This window comes from Oncorhynchus tshawytscha, linkage group LG05, assembly GCF_018296145.1.
Source record: "Oncorhynchus tshawytscha isolate Ot180627B linkage group LG05, Otsh_v2.0, whole genome shotgun sequence".
Taxonomy (NCBI): Eukaryota; Metazoa; Chordata; class Actinopteri; order Salmoniformes; family Salmonidae; genus Oncorhynchus; species Oncorhynchus tshawytscha.
In genome coordinates this window covers 19,871,767-19,892,496 of record NC_056433.1, presented here as the reverse complement: position 1 = coordinate 19,892,496, position 20,730 = coordinate 19,871,767, and the positions used below count along the sequence as shown (strand labels likewise).

Below are 20,730 nucleotides of genomic sequence, written 5' to 3'. Positions count from 1 at the left end.
TGGCACCGGGGCGTGCCGCCCCCACTTTGACCACCAGAGGATTACCGCCAGTTACCAGTGCTTGACTAAAGCGATTGTCTCTGGCCCTGTTCGCAAGTCAGCGACCTCAACATTGTGGAAAAACAACAGAGCTAGTCGACAGCACCATCAGCCCTAAATAAAACATTAAAGTGACTAAGGATTAGTGTCGTGATGAGAAAATAAAAGCTATTATAAGACGATTATAATGCATTATAGATAGAGGTCAGTGTGGCTAGATAAGGTAAGGGTTCTGATTAAGTGCCGTATTAACTTATTTCCATATGACAAGTGATGACATACTTGTTGGACTTGATGTTGAGGGGGCAGGCGCAGGGCTGGCAGTCATTCGGCATTCTCTTGTTAGCTACGCCATGGAATCCAGGGATACATTCATCACAGTGGAATCCGGTGGTGTGGTCAGTACAGCCCTGGGAATGTACAGTAGGTTATTTAGGTTTATAGGGTTAACATACAGCAAATGAATGAATCCATTCTTTAAAAGGCCAATCCGCAGTTGCTACATACATTTCCTGACTTGTAAATTAATGATATGTACCCATTGGTTCTTGAAGAACATATCTTATAAAAGCCTCATGAGCTTAGATTAGAACCCAAAATATAAACATGTTTTACTCCAATGATTGTAAAGAACATAAATATGTAACGAACACTATATAGCCACAAATAAATCTCTGTGATATCATCAATGGTCAGTCATTTTATCCATAGATCTGGCTAGGAATTTAAGAGTGGTTACATTTCTCCAGCCCCATCCATAAGCTTTTTACCAAAACAGTGGTGGGGTGTTGTTATTGTTTCAACTGCACTTTGGCCATTTATTTCTAGAACATTACCAATACATAAATATATCCACTGTAAACTAGCTTTTCCAAATAATAATCTGGTGTATTGTCATAATTAGTTTGAGTAGCAGCTGTACTTGATTGGCAAATGCAGTAAACCTGGATGAACAATTAACAAAATTTGAGTAAAATCTACAGAGAAAATCTACAGTCTCCTCTCCATAGTGTCTGTCTGACAGGGATGGTCCGGTGAATAATTGACCGAGACTTTGTGAGTCTGATGTTGCCAAATTAAACATAATGCATTTCCCCACAGATTGGCATTAACCCAAACTCCGGTAATGCACCGCTAATAAAATGAGAGCTGTTTTTTTTTCAGCTCCACGCCTCGTCAGCCCCAATAAAGACTAAACGCTCTTGAGTCAATTGCAGATGTCTACTCAGCATAATCACCAGCATAGAGAAGATTTCTTGATTACGGGAGGAGGGATGGGCACGCAGTTTAGTGCATGTGCACGTACAAGTGTGTGTGTGTGTTTTAGTGTGTAAATGTATGAGTTTGTGTATTGGCTCTACCTATAAACCCCAGACTTGCTTGGCACAGAGCCGTAGAGCCTATCTCTTGTGGGATAAATCCTGAGAGCCTTTATAAAAGCCAGTCAGAAAGGCACACTCTACCTAGCTGGAGGAAGGGCACACTCTACCTAGCTGGAGGAAGGGCACACTCTACCTAGCTGGAGGAAGGGCACACTCTACCTAGCTGGAGGAAGGACACACTCTACCTAGCTGGAGGAAGGGCACACTCTACCTAGCTGGAGGAAGGGCACACTCTACCTAGCTGGAGGAAGGGCACCCCTACCTAGCTGGAGGAAGGGCACACTACCTAGCTGGAGGAGGGCACACTACCTAGCTGGAGGAGGGCACACTACCTAGGAGGAGGAGGGCACACTACCTAGCTGGAGGAGGGCACATTATCTAGCTGGAGGAGGGCACACTACCTAGCTGGAGGAGGGCACACTACCTAGGAGGAGGAGGGCACACTCAACCAGGGTTTAACTCAACATTATGGCATCATTCACAGGAACCAACCGGCCTTGGAGGAGACAGCGGTAGGTCTCAGGGGAGTAGTCGATCATAGACACCACACCTGACACAGGAACGCTAACCTACAGAAGTACCAAATACCTTACGTATTCACAGGAATGGCTAACTATTGAAATTCCTTCTGTCCTACCGGTTTAGGTAAAACAGCCTTTAATTTTTATGCGCTGCATACTTGTGGTACATTTCTGAACATCCTACGATTGGACTAGTGCCTTTCTGTATTTTAGGGTATTGGTAAATCTTTTCAGGTGAATATATGCATTTTTTATCGTTTGTGTTGTTGTATTTCTCATGTTCATGCCTTTATTTGTGTAATTTGTATCACTGCTTCCTTATCATTTATGTATTTTGAATTTGGTGCATTTTTATTAAATACAGACTTTGGTCTCAATGGGACTTCCCTGCTTAAATAATGGTTTAAATAAAAAAAATAAAAAAAACATCCCATCACTGTTCTAGCAGACTGTCTGTTTCATACTGAAGCAGGTCTAGTCTGATGTCTGAAAGTAGCGTCGAGGCAGTGGGGGCGTCTGCCAGGGGAAGCTGAGAGAGGTGAGGGTGTACAGAGGTCAGAGAGCGCTAGCTAGCTGTCAGGATGTGGACAGACAGACAGCTGAGGCTGGCCTCCGGCCCCGGGGACACAGCCATCTACACAACTCAGGTCTATCTGAACACAGAGTCATGAAAAAACTCCACGGGCTACAGGCTGAGATCTATCTCTACCTCTAAAGCCCTGATCATAACACAGGCTGAGATGAAAAGAGGGGGTAGAAAGTCAATACGATAGCAAAGTTAATCCTGGTTAGGGTCCAACCAGCAAGTCTCTTCAGGTGGGGGCTTAATTCTCTGTCACAGCCTGATCTGTTTCACTTGTCTTTGTGCTTGTCTCCACCCCACTCCAGGTGTCGCCCATCTTCCCCATTATCCCATGTGCATTATACCTGTGTTCTCTGTTTGTCTGTTGCCAATTCGTCTTGTCTTGTCAGGTCTTACTAGCGTGTTTTCCCATCTTCCTCAAGTTTCTGTTTCCTAGTTGCCCCGGTTCTGACCATTCTGCCTGCCCTGACCCCGAGCCTGGCTGCCGTTCTGTACCTGCCTGACTCTGACCCGATTACGAACCTCTGCCTGCCCTGACCCCGAGCCTGCCTGCTTTTCTTCACCATATTGACTCTGCCCTGGATTACAGACCTCTGCCTGCCCTTGACCTGTGTTTTGCCTGCCCCCTGTTTGGGTCAATAAACATCTTGTAATGGCTTTCCTCTTCCTCTTCTGAGGAGGAGTAGCAAGGATCGGACCAATACGCAGCGTGATAAGTGTTCATCTTAGTTTTTTAATAAGAATAATGAACACTGAACAAAACAATAAACGACCACGTGAAAAAACAAAACCGTAACAGTTCCGTGTGGAACAAAACACTGACACGGAAAATAAGCACCCACAACTCAAAAGTGAAACCAGTCTACCCAAGTATGGTTCTCAATCAGGGACAACGATTGACAGCTACCTCTGATTGAGAACCATACCAGGCCAAACACAGAAATCCCAAATCATAGAAAAAAAGAACATAGACAACCCACCCAACTCACGCCCTGACCATACTTAAAACAAAGACATAACAAAAAGAACTAAGGTCAGAACGTGACACTGTGATGTGACACCTGACATCTGTGATTCTAGCTGTCTGCATCTGGGTTTTATCCTGAGTTCTGATATCCTCATTAAAATCAATGCTATTTGGATTTAACAGTGGTAATAGTACAGTTACCAAGGGTGAGATTAACAACACTTGGAGCATTACACGTAAGAAAATATCATTATTATACATTTCCAAGTGGTGATATCAGGTGTTGTGTCCACTGGTAGAGGGAGGAAGGAACATGTTTAAGTCACTCAGTGGAATGCAGTTCTGAGATCTCAAACCCCTGTGACTGACAGGAACTAGTACCTGTGTGTTAGATAGTCAATATAAAATCAGAAAAAAATATCTGTTATAAGAGGATTATTCTAGCCAATTGAAATGTGAAAATACAGTGTAGAAGGTCAGATTTAGTGTTCATGTGGACTCTCAACATCTTCTCTCCCCCCCCACCCCTACTTACTTGTACTTCCGGCGCCGACAGAGATGGCCGCCTCGCTCGCGTTCCTAGGAAACTATGCAGTTTTTGTTTTTTTACGTGTTATTTCTTACACTAGTACCCCAGGTCATCTTAGGTTTCATTACATACAGCCGAGAAGAACTACTGAATATAAGATCAGCGTCAACTCACCATCAGTACGACCAAGAATATGTTTTTCGCGATGCGGATCCTGTGTTCTGCCTTACAACCAGTGTAACTGAGTGGATCACATGCAGCGACCAAAAAAAAAAACGACTCAGAAAAAGAGGGAAACGAAGCGGTCTTCTGGTCAGACTCCGGAGACGGGCACATCGTGCACCACTCCCTAGCATTCTTCTTGCCAATGTCCAGTCTCTTGACAACAAGGTTGATGAAATCCGAGCAAGGGTAGCATTCCAGAGGGACATCAGAGACTGTAACGTTCTCTGCTTCACGGAAACATGGCTAACTGGAGAGACGCAATCCGAAGCGGTGCAGCCAGCGGGTTTCTCCACGCATCGCGCCGACAGAAACAAACATCTTTCTGGTAAGAAGACGGGCGGGGGCGTATGCCTTATGGCCAACGTGACATGGTGTGATGAAAGAAACATACAGGAACTCAAATCCTTCTGTTCACCTGATTTAGAATTCCTCACAATCAAATGTAGACCGCATTATCTACCAAGAGAATTCTCTTCGATTATAATCACAGCCGTATATATCCCCCAAGCAGACACATCGATGGCTCTGAACGAACTTTATTTAACTCTCTGCAAACTGGAAACGATTTATCCGGAGGCTGCATTCATTGTAGCTGGGGATTTTAACAAGGCTAATCTGAAAACAAGACTCCCTAAATTTTATCAGCATATCGATTGCGCAACCAGGGGTGGAAAGACCCTGGATCATTGTTACTCTAACTTCCGCGACGCATATAAGGCCCTGCCCCGCCCCCTTTCGGAAAAGCTGACCACGACTCCATTTTGTTGATCCCTGCCTACAGACAGAAACTAAAACAAGAAGCTCCCACGCTGAGGTCTGTCCAACGCTGGTCCGACCAAGCTGACTCCACACTCCAAGACTGCTTCCATCACGTGGACTGGGAGATGTTTCGTATTGCGTCAGACAACAACATTGACGAATACGCTGATACGGTGTGCGAGTTCATTAGAACGTGCGTTGAAGATGTCGTTCCCATAGCAACGATTAAAACATTCCCTAACCAGAAACCGTGGATTGATGGCAGCATTCGTGTGAAACTGAAGGCACGAACCACTGCTTTTAATCAGGGCAAGGTGTCTGGTAACATGACTGAATACAAACAGTGCAGCTATTCCCTCCGCAAGGCTATCAAACAAGCTAAGCGCCAGTACAGAGACAAAGTAGAATCTCAATTCAACGGCTCAGACACAAGAGGCATGTGGCAGGGTCTACAGTCAATCACGGACTACAGGAAGAAACCCAGCCCAGTCACGGACCAGGATGTCTTGCTCCCAGGCAGACTAAATAACTTTTTGCCCGCTTTGAGGACAATACAGTGCCACTGACACGGCCTGCAACGGAAACATGCGGTCTCTCCTTCACTGCAGCCGAAGTGAGTAAGACATTTAAACGTGTTAACCCTCGCAAGGCTGCAGGCCCAGACGGCATCCCCAGCCGCGCCCTCAGAGCATGCGCAGACCAGCTGGCCGGTGTGTTTACGGACATATTCAATCAATCCCTATACCAGTCTGCTGTTCCCACATGCTTCAAGAGGGCCACCATTGTTCCTGTTCCCAAGAAAGCTAAGGTAACTGAGCTAAACGACTACCGCCCCGTAGCACTCACATCCGTCATCATGAAGTGCTTTGAGAGACTAGTCAAGGACCATATCACCTCCACCCTACCTGACACCCTTGACCCACTCCAATTTGCTTACCGCCCAAATAGGTCCACAGACGATGCAATCTCAACCACACTGCACACTGCCCTAACCCATCTGGACAAGAGGAATACCTATGTGAGAATGCTGTTCATCGACTACAGCTCGGCATTCAACACCATAGTACCCTCCAAGCTCGTCATCAAGCTCGAGACCCTGGGTCTCGACCCTGGGTCTCGACCCCGCCCTGTGCAACTGGGTACTGGACTTCCTGACGGGCCGCCCCCAGGTGGTGAGGGTAGGCAACAACATCTCCTCCCCGCTGATCCTCAACACTGGGGCCCCACAAGGGTGCGTTCTGAGCCCTCTCCTGTACTCCCTGTTCACCCACGACTGCGTGGCCATGCACGCCTCCAACTCAATCATCAAGTTTGCGGACGACACAACAGTGGTAGGCTTGATTACCAACAACGACGAGACGGCCTACAGGGAGGAGGTGAGGGCCCTCGGAGTGTGGTGTCAGGAAAATAACCTCACACTCAACGTCAACAAAACTAAGGAGATGATTGTGGACTTCAGGAAACAGCAGAGGGAACACCCCCATCCACATCGATGGAACAGTAGTGGACAGGGTAGCAAGTTTTAAGTTCCTCGGCATACACATCACAGACAAACTGAATTGGTCCACTCACACAGACAGCATCGTGAGGAAGGCGCAGCAGCGCCTCTTCAACCTCAGGAGGCTGAAGAAATTCGGCTTGTCACCAAAAGCACTCACAAACTTCTACAGATGCACAATCGAGAGCATCCTGGCGGGCTGTATCACCGCCTGGTATGGCAACTGCACCGCCCTCAACCGTAAGGCTCTCCAGAGGGTAGTGAGGTCTGCACAACGCATCACCGGGGGCAAACTACCTGCCCTCCAGGACACCTACACCACCCGATGCTACAGGAAGGCCATAAAGATCATCAAGGACATCAACCACCCGAGCCACTGCCTGTTCACCCCGCTGTCATCCAGAAGGCGAGGTCAGTACAGGTGCATCAAAGCTGGGACCGAGAGACTGAAAAACAGCTTCTATCTCAAGGCCATCAGACTGTTAAACAGCCACCACTAACATTGAGTGGCTACTGCCAACACACTGTCAATGACACTGACTCTACTCCAGCCACTTTAATCATGGGAATTGATGGGAAATGATGTAAATATATCACTAGCCACTTTAAACAATGCTACCTTATATAATGTTACTTACCCTACATTGTTCATCTCATATGCATACGTTGATACTGTACTCTATATCATCGACTGCATCCTTATGTAATACATGTATCACTAGCCACTTTAACTATGCCACTTGGTTTACATACTTATCTCATATGTATATACTGTACTCGATATCATCTACTGTATCTTGCCTATGCTGCTCTGTACCATCACTCATTCATATATCCTTATGTACATATTCTTTATCCCCTTACACTGTGTATAAGACAGTAGTTTTTTTGGAATTGTTAGTTAGATTACTTGCTCGTTATTACTGCATTGTCGGAACTAGAAGCACAAGCATTTCGCTACACTCGCATTAACATCTGCTAACCATGTGTATGTGACAAATAAAATTTTATTTGATTTAAGCATTGTCCAGTGATGTCATCACATTGTGGCATGGCCATGGCAGTCGCAGGGTTCACAAACTCCTTTGAAAACACTGCTATTAACCCTGCGATGCCCAGACGAACACATCTGCAACACAAACACTCACCAAGGCATATCATTATTAGACTATGAAAATACGAGTACAGAATCTTGACAGTTTAAAGATACCAATTTGTAGATCAATAAAAAGCCAACAATGTAAAAACAAATCAACTGTCTCCAAGCTACAGGGGAAAAACAAAATAAATAAATGAAAAAAAATTGCCAGTGAAATGGAGTTTAATTGTCTCGCCTCATAAGTTGTTTAGGGTTTATAATTAGTCCTTCAAAGATGTAATTAATGCATCAATGTTGCTGAACTAAGTGCTTTCTGCAGTTGGAGAGAAAATTGTAACATCGTTCTGTCAGATTAGAAATGCATCAGGAATAGTAAGACTACATTTGAATTTTAAATGCTACATTCAGATCTTCAACCCAACTAATTTAAACACATCTTCAGTGAATTTTAAATAAATAGCATTAATTGGGGTAAGCAACTTGAGGTAAAAAAAGACTGTTTTTATCTGAGTAGGTACACACACAAATCCAAAAGCAAAACATTAGTTTGAATTTCAAGTAGGAGAACGGGGCATGCACAAACGTCACAATAGCATTGAAAATAAATGCCTTTCTCTGTCCTTTTGTCAACTCTCCGTTCATACTGTGTTGTTCAATGCTCTCGTGGACACAGATAAGACACAACACACTGTCAGGCATCGCTCCAAAAATGCTCTCATAAGGCTAAAAACAACAAGACAGAGAATGACAACGATAACAAACATGCCCTGTGTTTCGTCTCGCTCTGCACTTTCCCTCTATACTGACTTTGTTGTTAACAAGAAGTGTTACCCTGTTATACCTCTGCAGAGAGGAAGAAAGAGAAGGGCCAATGGAGAAGGTGAAAATACTCACAAAAATTAACTAAAGACTTGTCAAGTTAAAGCAATGCCTACATACAGGAAGACTTGTTTAGTTAAAGCAATACCTACATACAGGAAGTCTTGTTTAGTTAAAGCAATACCTACATACAGGAAGACGTGTTTAGTTAAAGCAATGTCTACATACAGGAAGTCTTGTTTAGTTAAAGCAATGCCTACATACAGGAAGACGTGTTTAGTTAAAGCAATGTCTACATACAGGAAGACTTGTTTAGTTAAAGCAATACCTACATACAGGAAGACTTGTTTAGTTAAAGCAATACCTACATACAGGAAGACGTGTTTAGTTAAAGCAATACCTACATACAGGAAGACTTGTTTAGTTAAAGCAATACCTACATACAGGAAGACTTGTTTAGTTAAAGCAATACCTACATACAGGAAGACGTGTTTAGTTAAAGCAATACCTACATACAGGAAGTCTTGTTTAGTTAAAGCAATGCCTACATACAGGAAGTCTTGTTTAGTTAAAGCAATACCTACATACAGGAAGTCTTGTTTAGTTAAAGCAATGCCTACATACAGGAAGTCTTGTTTAGTTAAAGCAATGCCTACATACAGGAAGACTTGTTTAGTTAAAGCAATGCCTACATACAGGAAGTCTTGTTTAGTTAAAGCAATGCCTACATACAGGAAGACTTGTTTAGTTAAAGCAATGCCTACATACAGGAAGACGTGTTTAGTTAAAGCAATACCTACATACAGGAAGTCTTGTTTAGTTAAAGCAATGCCTACATACAGGAAGACTTGTTTAGTTAAAGCAATGCCTACATACAGGAAGTCTTGTTTAGTTAAAGCAATGCCTACATACAGGAAGACTTGTTTAGTTAAAGCAATGCCTACATACAGGAAGTCTTGTTTAGTTAAAGCAATGCCTACATACAGGAAGACTTGTTTAGTTAAAGCAATGCCTACATACAGGAAGTCTTGTTTAGTTAAAGCAATGCCTACATACAGGAAGACTTGTTTAGTTAAAGCAATGCCTACATACAGGAAGACGTGTTTAGTTAAAGCAATACCTACATACAGGAAGACTTGTTTAGTTAAAGCAATGCCTACATACAGGAAGACGTGTTTAGTTAAAGCAATACCTACATACAGGAAGACTTGTTTAGTTAAAGCAATGCCTACATACAGGAAGACTTGTTTAGTTAAAGCAATGTCTACATACAGGAAGACGTGTTTAGTTAAAGCAATGCCTACATACAGGAAGACGTGTTTAGTTAAAGCAATACCTACATACAGGAAGACGTGTTTAGTTAAAGCAATGCCTACATACAGGAAGACGTGTTTAGTTAAAGCAATACCTACATACAGGAAGACTTGTTTAGTTAAAGCAATACCTACATACAGGAAGACTTGTTTAGTTGAAGCAATGTCTACATACAGGAAGACGTGTTTAGTTAAAGCAATGCCTACATACAGGAAGACGTGTTTAGTTAAAGCAATACCTACATACAGGAAGACTTGTTTAGTTAAAGCAATACCTACATACAGGAAGACTTGTTTAGTTAAAGCAATACCTACATACAGGAAGACTTGTTTAGTTGAAGCAATACCTACATACAGGAAGACTTGTTTAGTTAAAGCAATACCTACATACAGGAAGACTTGTTTAGTTAAAGCAATACCTACATACAGGAAGACTTGTTTAGTTAAAGCAATACCTACATACAGGAAGACTTGTTTAGTTGAAGCAATACCTACATACAGGAAGACTTGTTTAGTTAAAGCAATACCTACATACAGGAAGACTTGTTTAGTTAAAGCAATACCTACATACAGGAAGTCTTGTTTAGTTAAAGCAATACCTACATACAGGAAGTCTTGTTTAGTTAAAGCAATACCTACATACAGGAAGACTTGTTTAGTTGAAGCAATGCCTACATACAGGAAGACTTGTTTAGTTAAAGCAATACCTACATACAGGAAGACTTGTTTAGTTAAAGCAATACCTACATACAGGAAGTCTTGTTTAGTTAAAGCAATACCTACATACAGGAAGTCTTGTTTAGTTAAAGCAATACCTACATACAGGAAGACTTGTTTAGTTGAAGCAATGTCTACATACAGGAAGACGTGTTTAGTTAAAGCAATGCCTACATACAGGAAGACTTGTTTAGTTGAAGCAATGTCTACATACAGGAAGAGCACAATGGTGAGCATAGAACAGCCAGGATGTTTTTCTCAAAGGATAAGAACAGAGACAAAGCACAAGAGAAAAGCATGAAGGACTTAAAAACCAACACATACTATACTGTATAAATAGATAGATATTAGACCCCTGGGCATTGGGTGAAGAGAGTATAAAACAATCATCAATACGAATACTATGAGGATTTACCTCCGCTTTACCCTTTCTAGAAAGGTTATGCTGTTGGATTTGGGGATATGAAACCTCAAGCAGCATTTTCTTAGTTCTCTTGGCGTTTAATGGTTTTGCTGAGGGAGAAAGGATTAGTACTGAGCCGGGAGCCCTGCACACTTCACAGAATGCCACCGCTGTTATTCATTGAGGTCACATCTAGCGCTCCCTCCCTTTCCATTGCCTATAAAGACTTGATGATAACCGTGCATTCTATTTCATTTCCCCTCTCCCTCCCCCGCACACACACATTTGCTTGAGTCAGCACAAAACGCCACATGCCGAAATCAATACCCATCGCTTTTTTAATAGAAAAGACCGTTTTTAACCGAGAGTACAGATTGCTGCAATAGCAAAAACTTCTTTGTATTTGTACCTGTACACCAGCTTCTCTTTACATTTACAAGTCACCTACGGACACACTCGCGTAAGCATGCACACACACATCCAAACTGACAAACCACACACACTTTACAACTAGCGGAAGTGACAACGACACACCAGCAGAGCCACTCTCACACAACCACTTTTGGAAATGACCGGACCAAGGTGCAGTGTGGTGAGCGTACATTTTTCTTTAATATAAATGTCGCCAACAAAACAAGAAACAACAAAAACGAACGTGAAGCTTACTTTGGCTATAATGCCACTAACAAAGACAACTACCCACAAATACAAAAGGAAAAAAGGCTGCCTAAGTATGATTCCCAATCAGAGACAACGATAGACAGCTGTCCCTGATTGAGAACCATACCCGGCCAAAACATAGAAACACAGAACATAGAGTTTCCCACCCGAGTCACACCCTGACCAACCAAACATAGAGAATTAAAAGACCTCTACGGTCAGGGCGTGACACAGTGACACATCTACACGGCATTGGTCATCTTCTGGACAACTTACTGGCCACCTCCAGACTGACAGAATGGAGTCTGGTCAGGACAGGATAGACACACCAACAGCACAAGAGCATTATTAGAAAAGTGGTGGTTTATGGCAACATAAAAATAATCCAGTTCACACTAAATCAACTGCTGTAAAACATGACCACAGAACACAAAAACAAACATCTAATAATGCCAAGCATCTCTCCAATATATCATGCCAGACCTCATAACGATGCCCTCTTTAACATACAGATGACATCAACCACAGAAAACCCCAGCAGATTTTGGCTTCTTGTGCCAAAGAGCAGATGCAGGATCAGATCAGTGTGGAACAGAACAGAGGAGGGTGCAGTGTGTATGGTTACCTGTAGATGGCGACCCGCTCATTGCAGTGTGAGGCTCTGATGAGGACGCTGCTCACATTAGTTAGAGCCATCATGAAGTCCCTCATGCTGACAGGCAAGCCTGTCTCCTGATTCTCAAAGTGGTCAGGGTAGAGCACAATCATTTTTGTGCTCTCCTAAAAAAGGGTACACTGGCAGACTGAATCGACTGTCAATCATTTTTATCCCGCTGCTCTGCAAGAGATGAAAATGTTGGTCTTGTTGCTGAAGTGTTTTTTATTGAACACACACAAGAAGGGTGTATAGGTACTGTCCATTGTAGAAAATACCAGTATGCAATTATTTTATAAACTTACAAGAACAGACAGATACAAAAAGACCCAGAGTTACAGGTTTAAAAAATAAATGATACGTGTCAGTTTTCTCTCTTTTTCCACCCCCCGTTTGAGAGACAGCATCCATGTTGGTGCATGTATTTTGTATCCACATGCCAGAATGCTAAGTCTTGGCTCTGGCTGTCAATATTGGCCATAAATGAAGCATGGGTGTCACATATGAATAATACTTTATTCTGAGACACCATGAATAGCTAAATTGTATAAAGAGTGACATTTCCTAATATGAAACTTGTCTTTGTCCAGATTGTCCATCGACTCAATAAGTGTGTGAGTTATTGTCAGTGTAAGCATAGTAATTTATGTGTAGGTGTGAGCTCGAAGGAAATAGAGAAATCTGTCTGTGTGAGGGAGAGAGAGAGAGAGAGAGAGAGAGAGAGAGTCTGCTGATAGAGTACAGCTAATGGAAGCATTGCCAGGTAAACTTTAAGGGTAAAGTCTTTAAACACACTGGTGGGAATCATCAGGGAGGATTATCAGATGTTATTCATCCAGCCTGTTTATTTACTATTCCAGTGGCTGTTGGGAAATTACAATTTATGGGCAACATCCACTTTATTTGCACTGAATAAATGGAGTCTACATGCAAAGCAGTGTTTAACTATCAATAATGATCTGTCATACATCCAGGCTCCTCCCCCATATCACATAGGACAAGTGCTCTCCTCTCTGCAATATATGAATAAATGATCACCCATGATCACTCTGGATGAACTGCAGAGATCTACAGCTGAGGTGGGAGACTCTGTCCATAGGACAACAATCAGTCGTATATTGCACAAATCTGGCCTTTATGGAAGAGTGGCAAGAAGAAAGCCATTTCTTAAAGATATCCATAAAAAGTGTTGTTTAAAGTTTGCCACAAGCCACCTGGGAGACACACCAAACATGTGGAAGAAGGTGCTCTGGTCAGATGAAACCAAAATTGAACTTTTTGGCAACAATGCAAAACGTTATGTTTGGCGTAAAAGCAACACAGCTCATCACCCTGAACACACCATCCCCACTGTCAAACATGGTGGTGGCAGCATCATGGTTTGGGCCTGCTTTTCTTCAGCAGGGACAGGGAAGATGGTTAAAATTGATGGGAAGATGGATGGAGCCAAATACAGGACCATTCTGGAAGAAAACCTGATGGAGTCTGCAAAAGACCTGAGACTGGGACGGAGATTTGTCTTCCAACAAGACAATGATCCAAAACATAAAGCAAAATCTACAATGGAATGGTTCAAAAATAAACATATCCAGGTGTTAGAATGGCCAAGTCAAAGTCCAGACCTGAATCCAATCGAGAATCTGTGGAAAGAACTGAAAACTGCTGTTCACAAATGCTCTCCATCCAACCTCACTGAGCTCGAGCTGTTTTGCAAGGAGGAATGGGAAAACATTTCAGTCTCTCGATGTGCAAAACTGATAGAGACATACCCCAAGCGACTTACAGCTGTAATCGCAGCAAAAGGTGGCACTACAAAGTATTAACTTAAGGGGGCTGAATAATTTTGCACGCCCAATTTTTCAGTTTTGATTTGTTAAAAAAGTTTGAAATATCCAATAAATGTCGTTCCACTTCATGATTGTGTCCCACTTGTTGTTGATTCTTCACAAAAAAATAGTTTTATATCTTTATGATTGAAGCCTGAAATGTGGCAAAAGGTCGCAAAGTTCAAGGGGGCCGAATACTTTCGCAAGGCACTGTATATATAGTGTATGTGGACACCCCTTCAAATTAGTGGATTTGGTTATTTCAGCCACACCCGTTGCTGACAGGTGTATAAAATCGAGCACACAGCCATGCAATCTCCATAGACAATCATTGGCAGGAGAATGGCCTTACTGAAGAGCTCAGTGACTTTCAACGTGGCACCGTCATAGAATGCCACCTTTCCAACAAGTCAGTTTGTCAAATTTCGGCCCTGCTAGAGCTGCCCCGGTCAACCGTAAGTGCTGTTATTATGAGTTAGAAACATCTATCAGCAACGAAGACTTAGCCGTGAAGTGGTAGGCTCACAGAACGGGACAGCCGAGTGATAAAAATGCTCTGTAACACTCACTACCGAGTTCCAAACTGCCACTGGAAGCAACGTCAGCACAAGAACTGTTTCCATGGCCGAGCAGCCGCACAAAAGCCTAAGGTCACCATGTGCAATGCCAAGCGTCTGCTGGAGTGGTGTAAAGCTCGTCACCATTGCACTCCGGAGCAGTAGAAACGCATTCTCTGGGGTGATGAATCAAGCTTCACCATCAGGTTTGGAGGATGCCAGGAGAATGCTACCTGCCCCAATGCTAGACCCCTTAGTTCCAGTGAAGAGAAATCTTAACGTACAATGACATTCTAGACGATTCTGTGATTCCAACTTTGTGGCACCAGTTTGGGAAGGCCCTTTCCTGTTTCAGCATGACCATGCCCCCGTGCACAAGCTGAAGTCCATAGAGAAATGGTTTGTCAAGATTGGTGTAGAAGAACTTGACTTGCCTGCACAGAACCCTGACCTCAACCCCATTGAACACCTTTGGGATGAATTGGAATGCCAACTGTGAGCCAGGCCTAACCTCCCAACATCAGTGCAAAGACCTCACTAATGCTCGTGGCTGAATGGAAGCAAGTCCCTGCAACAATGTTCCAACATCTAGTGGAAAGCCTTCCCAGTAGAGTGGAGGCTGTTATAGCAACAAATGGGGGACCCACTCCATATTAATGCCCATGATTTTGGAATGAGATGTTCGATGAGCAGATGTCCACATACATGTAGTGTATCTTCTGAGCGCTGCACAAACTAATGCAGAGGCATGGTATAGTATGGAGCTAGACCAACTGACTAGATGCAAAGCTCTCTGGGGACCACTATATGTTCATGTTAATGAACAGTGTTTGTTATACGGTTATATTATAAAAAATATACATGCATCCATTGCTGTCATGTTTGATGATACAGCTTTGTCAACAGAGCGCTTGTAAAAAGCATTAAAGTCTACTTTGAGAAACATCCTCCATGCTTAATTTGATGAAGAATCCTCACTTCGAAGAACTCATTCTTGCCTTATTCTCAAGCTTGTATCGATTTCGGTAAACAACTCTGTAGATATCCAAACATACATTTTGTCTCGCACTATTCTCCCCTAGCCTTCTCTGCGTAACCTCTTCATTTAAGTTACCCTGTGTGAAAAGGATAGAGCTCTGCCATGGGGACCAGCAGGAATGTGTAAGACAACTGCATATGGGACACAAAACAATGCAGCACTACTAAGCTGAGCTCATTTTTGGAGGATCAGCTAATGACAGACAGATGCTGTCTAATACCTAGGAGCACATACAGACACAGAGATGTGTACACACACACTGAACACATACACACACAAACACAATTCACAACACATAGCTTTGTGCCAAACATTTATTTCATGAAACCAGACATAACTTCAACAAAAGATAAAAGTATCTTTAGAACTGCAGGGGGTCATGATCAGTCTGGGCCAATCAGGTTGAACATTACTTGGACCAACATTCTCTATTTTAGCACTTGCTCTATGAATGAGTTCTTATTGGCAGCTAACCTAATGTACAGTGCCTTTGGAAAGTATTCATATCCCTTGACTTTTCCACATTTAGTTACATTACAGCCTTATTCTAAAATAGATTTTTTTTTAAATTCCCCCATCAAGCTATACACAATACCCATAATGACAAAACAAAAACAGTTTTTTAAAAATGTTTGCTATTTCATAAATGAACTAAAATGTCACATATACATAAGTACTCAGACCCTTTACTCAGTACTTTGTTGAAGCACCTTTGGCAGCGATGACAGTCTTGAGTCTTCTTGGGTATGACGCTACAAGCTTGGCACACATTGCTCATGGCTTGGTTTCATTTTCAACGTCTCCCTGTCTGAGTCTGTAATACCAACGTGTTTCAAGCAGACCACCATAGTCCCTGTGCCCTAGAACACTAAGGTAACCTGCCTAAATGACTACCGACCCATAGCACTCACATCTGTAGCCATGAAATGCTTTGAAAGGCTGGTCATGGCTCACATCAACACCATTATCCCAGAAACCCTAGACCCACTGCAATATCCCCCACGCACCAACAGATCCACAGATGATGCAATCTCTATTGCACTCCACACTGCCCTTTCCCACCTGGCCAAAAGGAATACCTATGTGAGAATGCTATTCATTGACTACAGCTCAGCGTTCAACACCATAGTGCCCTCAAAGCGCATCACTAAGCTAAGGACCCTGGGACTTAACACCTTAACACCTCCCTCTGCAACTTGATCCTAGACTTCCTGACTGGCCGCCCCCCAGATGGTAAGGGTAGGTAACAACACATCCGCAGAGGGTAGTGCGCACAGCTCAGTACATCACTGGGGCCAAGCTTCCTGCCATCCAGGAGCTCTATACCAGGCGGTGTCAGAGGAAGGCCCTAAAAATTGTCAAAGACTCCAGCCACCCTAGTCATAGACTTCTCTCTGCTACTGCACGGCAGTGGTACTGGAGCATCAAGTCTAGGTCCAAGAGGTTTCTAAACAGCTTCTACCCCCAAGACATAAGACTACTGAACAGCTAATCAAATGGCTCCCCAGACTATTTGCACCCCCCTGCTGCTACTACTCTCTGTTATTATCTATGCATAGCCACTTCAATAACCCTACATGCATGTACATATTTAAATCAATTACCTTGACACTGGTGCCCCCGCACATTGACACATTGAGTCTGTACAAGTAGCCCCTATATAGCCCCATTATTGTTATTTACTGCTGCTCTTTAATTATTTGTTATTCTTATCTCTCGCTTTTTTGGGGGGGGGGGTATTTTCTTAAAACTACATTGTTGGTGGTTAAGGGCTTGTAAGTAAGCATTTCACTTGTAAGGTCTACACCTGTTGTATTTGGCGCATGTGACAAATACAATTGGATTTGATTTGAAACCAGAATTTGGGGACTTTCTCCAATTCTTCTCTAAACATCCTCTCAAGCTCTGTCAGGTTGGATTGGAAGCATTGCTACACAGCTATTTTCAGGTCTCTTCAGAGACGTTAGATCAGGTTCAAGTCCAGGCTCCTGCTGGGCCACTCAAGGACATTCAGAGACATGTCCCGAAGCCACTCCTGTGTTGTCTTGGCTGTGTGCTTAGGCTTGTTGTCTTTTTGGAAGGTCAAACTTCGCCCAAGTCTGAGGTCCTGAGTGCTCTGGAGCAGGTTTTCATCAAGGATCTCTCTGTACTTTGCTCTGTTTATCTTTTGTTCGATCCTGACCAGTCTCCCAGGCCCTGCCACTGAAAAACATCCCCACAGCATGATGCTGCCACCACCATGCTTCACTGTAGGGATGGTGCCAGGTTTCTTCCAGACATTTCACTTGGCATTAAGGCCAAAGAAGCTTGTTTCTCATTGTCTGAAAACAATGCCACAGATGTCTCAAGCAGTTGGCTTGCTGACAACAGGATTGTCCACCAGACCTGTTGCCAGATAATTTAATGATAATTTCTCTACCATAAGCCAGCTCCAACATTGTTTTAGAGAATTTACGAGAATTAACGTCCAACTGCAGACCACATGTATCCACGCCAGCCCAGGACTCCACATCCAGCTTCTTCACCTGCAGGATCATCTGAGACCAGCCACCCAGACAGCTGATGAAACTGTGAGTTTGCACAACCAAATACTTTTTGCACAAACTGTCAGAAACCGTCTCAGGGAAGCTCATCTGCATGCTCGTTGTCCTCACAAGGGTCTTGACCTGACGGCTGTTCGGCGTCGTAACCATCTTCAGTGGGCAAATGCTTACCTCCGATGGCCAATGGCACGCTGGAGAAGTGTGCTCTTCACGGATCATTTCCGGTTTCAACTGTACTGGGCAGATGTCAGACAGCATGTATAGCGTTGTATGGGCGAGTGGTCTGCTGATGTCAACGTTGTGAACAGAGTGCCCCATGGTGGCGGTGAATACAAATGAACACAATTGCATTTTATCGATGGCAATTTGAATGCCCAGAGATACCGTGACGAGATCCTGAGGCCCATTGTCGTGCCATTCATCCTCTGCCATCACCCTGTGTTTCAGCATGATAATGCCCCATGTTCCAAGGATCTGCCTTGGAATCTGAAAATGTCCCAGTTCTTCCGTAGCCTGCATACTCACCAGACATTTCACCCATTGAGCATGTTTGGGATGCTATGGATCGACATTTACGACCGCACGTTCCAGTTCCCGTCAATATCCAGAAACTTCGCACAGCCATTGAAGAGGAGTGGGACCACAATAAGCAGCCTGATCAACTCTATGCGAAGGAGATGTGCCGTGCTACTTGAAACAAATGGTGGTCACACCAGATAGTGACTGGTTTTCTGATCCACTCCCCTACCTTTTTTAAAGGTATCTGTGACCAACAGACGCATATATCTGTATTCCTAATCATGTGAAATCCATAGATTAGCGCCTGATGAATTCATTTCAATTGACTTATTTCCTTATATGAACTGTAACTAAGTAAAATCTTTGAAATTCTTGTATGTTGCATTTATATTTTTGTTCAGTGTAGTTGTATGTCCATGCTTATGAGGCTACATACACTTACCCCTATGATGACATTAGGAGCAGAGTTAACCCTGATATCCTGGTCTTTCTCTCCTGCGTCATATGAAACTCATATCATATGAGACTTCCTCCATAGGCAGAGATGTGTAAACAAACACAAGGCAACATTTTAAGTAACCTGTCACATTGTACATTACAGTATGCTAACTTGCGCTGCATAGAAGAAAATGGGTTACCACCATCAAAGGAACTTTAACAATGTAACAGCATGTAAAGACAAGGACTGACATTAGGCATGCAGTACATGTATAGTGAGGGTTATAGGAGTTATTGTATTAGTAAACCGGGATATAAAGTTGAAAATGATCAAGAGTCCCCTTTAAATCCCAGTGGAGTATGAAATGACCCAACACCACCAACAAATCTCCACACCTCTTCGGTGACATTACGAGCGGTGTGTAATGAGCATTAAGGGACAGGTTTTATAGTGGCACACTTCCATGCCTGGGAGTAATACTGAAGAGGCTGTACTCGCCAGATGCATTACAAACAGTTTTAAAACAAAGATCCTTAAAGATGGACACAGTTTTACAGGCACTGGGCTCCTGAAGATTAGGATGTCTATTTGCCACAACTTGGAGTGTGTGATTGTTCGAATGATGACTGGATTCCCAAAATGTCTGTCTGGTACAGTTGAGCACACATTCTCAGATCTAGGACAGCCTATCCTCCCCCGCCTCCTTTGGATTTGTCTATCTGTCTTTGTTCTCTCTCTATGTTTCCTATGTTCTCCTCTGGCTGCTCCAGCTCCCCAAACAAAGCAGACATGTGTGTTGTGTTTTTCCTGCTAGAAAGGGGCCCTCTCATCTTGGTGCTATTGAGCCACTCTATCTCCTGGCCCCCTGCTGAGGCTATAACAGGGAGCTCTGGGGGTGCTGATGTGTTCAATGAAAAGGCCCTGTTGTTTTCCGACCATGGAGAACCTTTGACTAAGACCTGGAGGGCAAATCACTAGTCTGCCTAGTCTGTAACAGTTTGTCCAAGTCAGATCATGTGACCTGCCTAGTCTGTAACAGTTTGTCCAGGTCAGATCATGTGACCTACCTAGTCTGTAACAGTTTGTCCAGGTCAGATCATGTTACCTGCCTAGTCTGTAACAGTTTGTCCAGGTCAGATCATGTGACCTGCTTAGTCTGTAACAGTTTGTCCAGGTCAGATCATGTGACCTGCTTAGTCTGTAACAGTTTGTCCAGGTCAGATCATGTGACCTGCCTAGTCTGTAACAGTTTGTCGAGGTCCGAGCATGTGACCTACCTAGACTGTAGCTCTGTCCATAACAGTTTGTCCAGGTCAGATCATGTGGTCAGGGAAAACTCAGGGCCTTACCAGCACCATCATCCCCTGGTTAGGAGACCAGCAACAGCAGTGAGCCACATGCACCAGAGCCAGAGCTCTTTTAATGTGTGTTTTGGCATCATGTGTTTTGGCATCATTGATGTCTATGCATGTATTATTGTGATATGACTCATGCACAGCTGTGCAGACAACCAACATAGATTAATAAAAATGTTCCCGTTGTAACCAACCATGGTTCACTGGCAAAATGAATGCAGAGAAGCGTTGAAATACAGCATTATTTGTTTGTACACAGGAAGCGAGATAAACAAGGGCTAAA

The 20,730-nt window shown here is 43.4% G+C and overlaps 1 pseudogene; it reads right to left on the bottom strand.

Annotated features, from left to right (window-relative positions):
* The window catches only part of LOC112250116, a 148,939-nt pseudogene that overhangs the window by 73,937 nt on the left and 54,272 nt on the right, over positions 1-20,730 (bottom strand).